Source organism: Plecotus auritus, assembly GCF_963455305.1.
Source record: "Plecotus auritus genome assembly, chromosome: 10".
Lineage (NCBI taxonomy): Eukaryota > Metazoa > Chordata > Mammalia > Chiroptera > Vespertilionidae > Plecotus > Plecotus auritus.
The window spans coordinates 21,658,419-21,666,227 of NC_137785.1; the positions used below are offsets into that span (position 1 = coordinate 21,658,419).

General features: G+C 42.4%; 1 pseudogene across 1 annotated transcript; it reads left to right on the forward strand.

Moving 5' to 3' along the window:
- The first annotated feature begins 3,937 nt into the window (after positions 1-3,937).
- On the forward strand, positions 3,938-5,450 carry LOC308235633 (phosphatidylserine synthase 1-like; annotated as a pseudogene). The gene is made up of 2 exons: positions 3,938-4,116; positions 4,216-5,450. The product of its transcript is annotated as a phosphatidylserine synthase 1-like (transcript).
- The last annotated feature ends 2,359 nt before the right edge of the window (positions 5,451-7,809 follow it).

Genomic DNA, 7,809 nt, shown 5'->3' on the forward strand with positions numbered 1-7,809 from the left:
CCTAGGGCAATGGAAACTAAAGATAAAATAAACAAATGGGACTACATCAAAAATAAAAAGCTTTTGCACAGCAAAGGAAACCATCAATAAAACAACAAGAAAGCGCACTGCATGGGAGAACATATTTGCCAATGATATCAACGATAAGGGTATAATCTCCAACATTTACAGGGAACTCATGCAGCTTAACAAAAAGAAGATAAACAATCCAATCAAAAAATGGGCAACTGATCTAAATAGACACTTTTTGAAAGAAGACAGAAGGAAGGCCAAGAGACATATGAAAACCTGCTCAAAGTCACTAATCATCAGAGAGATGCAAATCAAAACAACAATGCGGTACCATCTCACACCTGTCAGAATGGCTATTATCAACAAGTCAACAAATGACAAGTGCTGGAGAGGATGCGGAGAAAAAGGAACCCTCGTGCACTGCTGGTGGGAATGCAGACTGGTGCAGCCACTGTGGAGAACAGTATGGAGTTTCCTCAAAAAACTAAAAATGGAACTCCCATTTGACCCAGTGATCCCACTTCTAGGAATATATCCCAAGAAACTAGAAACACGAATCAGAAAGGATATATGTACCCTTATGTTCATAGCAGCACAATTCACCATAGCTAAGATCTGGAAACAGCCTAAGTGCCCATCAGCAGATGAGTGGATTAAAAACTGTGGTACATCTACACAATGGAATACTAAGCTGCGGTAAAACAGGAGTTCTTACCATTTGCAACAACATGGATGGAGCTGGAGAGCATTATGTTAAGTGAAATAAGCCAGGCAGAGAAAGATAAATATCACATGATCTCACTCATTTGTGGAATATAATGAACAACATAAACTGATGAACAAAAATAGATCCAGAGACAGAGAAACATCAATCAGAATGTCAAACCTCAGGGAAGGTAGGGGAGGGTGGGGGTAAGGGGGAGAGATCAACCAAAGGACTTATATGCATTCATATAAGCCTAATCAATGGACACAGACAACAGGGGGTTGGGGGCATGAATGGGAGGTAGGGGGTAATGGGGGAATAAGGACACATATGTAATAACCTTAATAAATAAAGAAATTAAAAAAATAAAAGTTACAAATTGCCCCATTAAAATTCTTTATAGCAAAGAGAATATTTTTTTCTGATCCAAAATCTAACCCAAAATTACATGTTGCATTTGGATCTCATATATCATTTGTCTCCTTTAATCTGTAGCAGTAATTCAGCCTGTCTCTGTCTTTCATGATCTCCACATTTTAAAAGACTAAAGGCTGGTCATTTTGTAGACTGTCCCTCATTTTGGGTTTGTGTAATGCTTCTGTATGATTAAGAGTTAGGTTATACATTTTGGCAGGAATACAAAGAAATGGTACTGGATCTTCTGTGCATCATATAAGGAGGTACATGATTAAGTTAATGTTTGCTAGTAACTTCACTGTAAAGTTATTATCATTGTCTTTACATTTAATAAGTTTATTATATGGGGAGATATTTTGAGACAGTATAAAATCTTGTTTCTCATCATGCTGTCACTCACTAATTTTAACATCTATGATTCTTGCTTAAAAGAAATAATTCTGTAGTGGTTCCACTTAGTGATTTTCTAATTATTTAAAATTTAAATTTATATCTTTAAGACATAAAAATTTTTAAAACATAACCTCAATACCTTCATCTTACCTAAAATAAAATAATAATTACTTAATTCTCCCAATTATCTTACCATTTTAAAAAGTGTTTTATTTTGAGATAATTTTAGACTTTCAGAAGAATTTCAAAAGCAATGTAGAGAGTTACTGTACACCAGTGATTTTGTGTTTAATCTATAGATCATATTGACATTTTTAAAAAAATTAAGTATAGTTGGTATACAACATTATATTAATTTCATGTGTACAATATTTCATGTGATTCAACATGTATGTACCTTATGACATGATCACCACACTAAGTCTAGTAATTATCTGTCACTGTGCAAAGTTATCACAATTTTATTGACCATACTAGGAGCCCAGTGCGTGATTCAAAATCGCATGGCGCTGCCCACCCTTGAGTCGGCAGTCCAGCCCTGCCTCCCTCTCCGGCCCTTGAAGCAGCCTCAGCAGCTGCTGATCAGGCCCTCCCCCATCGCAGGCGCTCAGAGGCCCCTGACGCCCCACCCCCGACGCTGCGTGCGCAACCTCCTGTCCGGTAGACCCGTTATGGTGTCCCAGTTAATTAGCATATTTCTCTTTTATATATATAGATTCCCCTACATATTTTACCCATCCCCTCACCCCCCTCTGGCAACCATCAGTTTGATCTCTGGTTCTATGAGTACTAGTATGTTTTCGTGTGTGTTTTTTTAGAATCCACATGTAAGTGAAATCATGTGGTACTTGGCATCCTCTGTCTGGTTGACAGTAATACTCAGTTTTCCAATCTATGAATATGATTATTTGGGTCTTCTTTGATTTCTTTCTTCAGTGTTTTATATTTTTTACCATATAGATCCCTATACATGTCTCTCTCTCTCTCTCTCTCTCTCTCTCTCTCTCTCTCTCTCTCTCTATATATATATATATATATATATATATATATATATACATATATATATAATGAATGACATGTATGAAACTAAATTTCATTTTGGAATGCTATTGTAAATGGTATTTTTAAAAAATTGAATTCTAATTTGTCATTGCCAGTATGTAGAAAAATTGACTTTATCCTGCAAACTTGCCAAACTTACATGCTAGTTCTAAGAGATATTTTTTTGTAGATACGTGGGATTTTATATATATATACAATCATGTCATCTGTTTTGGAGACTATTTTTTTTCTTATTTTTAAAAAACTTTTATTAGCATTTATTTTATGCTGAACTTACCCCTGGATCATAAGTTTTTTTGTTCCTTCATTTTTTTTCTGGGATAGCTTTCTTTTGTGCAACCTCCTCTTCTGGTTTAGGAACAATCTGCTTTTTTTCAGTAAAGATCATCTCCATGTGGCAGGGAGAGTTCATGTGTTAACCCGCCCATGAGCTCTGTAAGTTCTGTGCTGCATTTGGGAACTTGGTTCACCTGGATGTGCTCAGTGACCAGAGAATCTACATCTAACCTAAGTTTAGCATTACTCTGCAATTTTAAGCATGCGCAGCAAAAAATTCAGTACTTTTTCTGGGCTTCTGAATCTGTGTCCAGCTGCATTGTTTGGCCTGTGCACGTCTACCAGCTCCACCATTGTAAAGATGTAATGGCACATTGCTTCGGTAAAGTGACATCCTTCAGATATTTGGTGGATTTTCAGATAGGCATGCCCTTGATGGCCTGGGCAGATTCATGAGTGTTCTTAAAGTGAACATGAAGGTTTGAACCTCTTGATCTTCACGATTTTGTGGGTTTTTCTGGGTCAGGTAAAGAGTGAACTACTGGTATTTTCAGAGCTCATCTCAGGCTATTTATGGGAAGAGAGACAATTTTCTTTCTTTCTCTATAATTTGGAAGCCTTTGATTTCCTTTTCTTGTTTTATTGTATTGGCTGAAATGTACCCAGTATGATGTATTCAGTATGATGTTGAATAGGAGTGGTAAGAGAGGATATCCCTAGCTTGATCTTAATGGGAAAGCATTCAGCCTTTTACCATTAAGTACAGTTGACCTGTGAACAATATGGCTAGACGTTCTGACTCCCCATAGTCAAAAATCCATGTGTAACTTTGACTCCCCCTAAACTTGATAATGTCCTACTGTTGACCGAAAGCCTTACTGATAATATAGACAATTAACATGTATTTTATGTTATATGTATTATATACTTATTATAATAAAGTAAGCTAGAGAAAATGTGATTAAGAAAATTGTGGTGCGCCATCTGGTCCGGCCTCCCTTGCACTGCAGCTGGTCACCTCCGGGGTCCCAGCCTCTCAGGACCGGGGCAGCAGCCACAGCCGCTGCCACCATGGCATCCTGCGTGGGGAGAAGGACCCTGAGCAAGGATTATGTGAACTACAAGAGGCATTTCCGGATGATCACTGAGCAGCAAGTGGAGGACATCACCATTGACTTCTTCTGTCAGCCACACACCATCACTTTGCTCAGCTTCACCATCGTCAGCCTCATGAACTTCGCCTTCACCAACTAGGACTGTTTTCCATTGGGAGAGAGGATCCTTAAACAGTGACTGGCCTCATAAACATGACCCTACCTATGTGTCTCAGTTTCAAGGACTTATGTAAGGGATGACTCTGTCCCAGAAGACAACATCTGGCAGGGTATCCTCTCTGTTATTTTCTTCTTTCTTATCATCAGTGCATTAGTTTTCCCCAACGGTCCATTTACCAGACCTCATCCAGCCTTATAGAGAATGATTTTTGGACTCATTATACTCTACTTCCTCTCCCTGGTCTTCCTCCTCTTCCTGAACTTCCAGCAGGTGAAATCCATAATGTACTGGCTAGATCCAAATCTCCGCTGTGTCATGAGGGAAGCGTTTGTCATGGAGTATGCTGTGTACTGCCATGTTATCACCTGGGAGACAGTTATCAGCCATTTTGATATATTTGCATTTGGACATTTCTGGTGCTGAGCCATGAATGTCTTACTGATTCATAGTTATGGTCTATGCTGGACCATCAGCATCACCTGGGAATGAACTGAGCTTTTCTTCATGCATCTCCTGCCCAATTTCGCTGAGTGCTGGTGGAACCTGGTGGTTTTGGACATCCTGCTGTGCAACAGCGGCAGCATCTGGCTGGGCATGGTCATCTACCAGTTCTTAGAGATGAGGACCTACCAATGGGCAAGCTTCAGGGACATCTACACCACCACTGGGAAAATCAAAAGAGCCATGCTGCAGTTCACTCCTGCCAGCTGGACCTACGTTCAATGGTTTGACCCCAAGTCTTCGTTTCAGAGAGTGGCTAGAATATACCTTTTTATGATCATCTGGCAGCTAACTGAGTTGAACACCTTCTTCTTGAGACATATCTTTGTGTTCCAAGCCAGTCATCCATTCACTTGGTGTAGGATTCTCTCTATTATTGGTATCACGGCGCCCACAGTGAGACAGTACTATGCTTACCTCACTGACACACAGTGCAAGCACATGGGGACACAGTGCTGGGTGTTTGGGGTCATTGCTTTCCTGGAAGCTATTGTTTGCATAAAATTTGGACAAGATCTCTTCTCTAAGACACAGATACTATATGTTGTGCTTTGGCTTCTTTGCGTGGCTTTCACCACCTTCCTGTGTCTGTACTGTATGGTGTGGTATGCAGAGCACTGTAGTCACCGAGGAAAGACCTACTCCGAGTGTGAAGATGGCACCTACAGCCCATATATTTCCTGGCCTCACGGGAAAGGGACAAAAGGTTCTAAAGACAGGCATCCAGGCAACAATGAAAAGCCATTCTTGCAGAAGAAGAAATCAACATTCCAAGTCAAAAGCCACCAACGGAGTTGAAAAGAAATGAAAGACCTGGTTAATCTGAGATGTTCCAGAGAGTGCCTAGAACTGAGAGGGAAATGGAATCATTGCACCTCCCCGCGAGGAGGTCAATACATACAGTGCAGACGGGAAGAGGAGGGGGACTTTGGAGGGTTTCATTATTTGAGGATATAAGTCTTGTTTCCACAAGCATGGCCACATCAGGCAGACACTGCCTGGGGCCCTTTGCCAATGTGGGGTCTCTTTTAAGGTCAGCACTTGGCATGCAGTCACCAGTAGCAAGCAGGACATGTGTTAGAAGGAAAGGTAGCTATTCTCAAAGTTGCCCAGAGCAGCTTGTGCTGGGGAATCTTGTGGGTACAGGTGAAACATCTTCACTCAGACAGGGAGTTAATCGTAGAATTAATGGACTGGCCCCCAGTTTTTTTTTTTTTTAATGAATCTGCCTTTCCATTTGATTAATTTATATTCAGGCCACTTGTTTGTATTTTATTTTGTTGTGATTTGTTTTTAACTTAGGATGCTTAAAAACCTTCAGAAGCCACTGCTGAAGTTGAACTTGGGAGGGCTCCCCTCTTTTCTAGAAAAAGGAAAAGGAGGGCACTTGTGTTACTTACTGTTCAGCAAACCTCATCCCCCTTTTACGACATGAAACCACATAGCAGGTGTAAACCAATCTGAGTAAAAGATAGCCGCCTATGCAGGATCCTGGGCTTCAGGTCAGAATCGGTTTTGTCCTATTTGGACTCACTGTCCACACTTACCCACAGTGCACAGCAGACCTACTTCAGGGGCCGCATAAACCCCTCTCACATCTGGTACCTTTACATTTTGTTTGTTTCCTTCCGTGGCCTGTTGCTGACATTGCCTTTTACTCCTGTGTGAGATGCTGGTATTACATTCTCCATGCCATGCTCCAAAATGTTTACCCTAACAGCTCATCACCTCTGATGGCTCCTGTTTCAAGTAAAACAATCTACATTAAAGTCTGTCAAAGATTAAAAAAATTTGTAAGGAAGAGAATATCCTATCTAATAAAAGAGTAATATGCAAATTAACCATCACTCTGCGACAAAACTGGTGGTGCCCATAGACACAAGATGGCGGCGCCCAGTCCTCTCAGGCCCGCCGGAGTCCCCCAGTCCCAGGGAGGGCTGCCAATGAGAGCTGGCAGTGTGCGGCCCGGGCTGTTGGCCTGGGAGGCAGCCCCCCCCCCCCGCCCTTGCGCAATCCGCTCCCAGCCCCGGCCCTGGCCGTTTGCCTGCGAGCTGGCCGCACCCCCTCAGGTGCAATTTGCTCCCAGCTCCGGCCCGGGCCATAGGCCTGTGAGCTGGCTGTGTCCCCCCCAGCATGACCCGCTTGTAGCCCTGGCCTGGGCAGTAGGCCTGGGAGGCAGCCGTGCCCCCCAGAGCAATCCCCTCCCAGCGGCAGCTTGGGGTGTCAGCCTCCAAAGGGCCTGCACTCCCATGGAGTGATCCCCTGACACACACCTATAGCCTTGGAACTTCCCTTGCCCCCAGCGGAGTGATTGGACATGGTGGGGAGGTATCTGGGTGATGCTGCATAGCAAACCTCTCCCATTGGGTAGAAACTTCTGACCAGGGTAGGGAGGTAAATGGATTTTGTTTAAAATCATTAGAAACCACAAAGGAAATGTCTGAGGTAGGGTTTCACATTGGAAGTAACTTACAACTAATTTCTGAAGGCAAACGGGGACATTGCAGTTACATTACTGGAGAGTACCCCGAGGTTCGGAGATTGGCTCTGCAAGGGCGGTGGTGGGTGCTCCCTGCCCTGGTTCCTCAGCATTTTGGGCAGGGCTTGAGCCCACCCAGGAAGGCCTTTTCCTCCCAAGGCAGGGAGGTTTTGTAGACATGAATAAGAAGTGCCCATGCACAAGTCCTGAAGATGCCGGGGCCGGCAGAAATGGCAAACCGGGAAAAGAGCAAAACCAGAAACACCACCGATCCCAACATGGATCATCTTTTTCTTCAGATGACGGTGTGTTTCCCTCTTTTTCATCTTCTGGAAGCAAGACAGATTCAAGTACTGACGATTCTACCAATGGAAAAGTTAAGAGAAAGAGAGGACAGAAAAAGAATAAAAGGAGAAAAGAAAGGAAGGACAAAAGATGAAACATCAAGAAAAAGAAAGAGAAGGAAGAAATGAAGAAACAACTACATGTTATCACCTTTCCAAGGTCTCATGAAATTCCTGTTTAAGGAGTTTATTTTATGACACTTTTAGTTTGGGTTTACATTTTTACAGTTTGTCAAGACCATGGCAGGTACACTGTCCAATATGTTAAAGAAAAAACCCTATCTAATAAAGAGGGAATATGCAGGGGAGGGCATTTGGGGGTGACTGGGCTGTCAAGGGAGGGC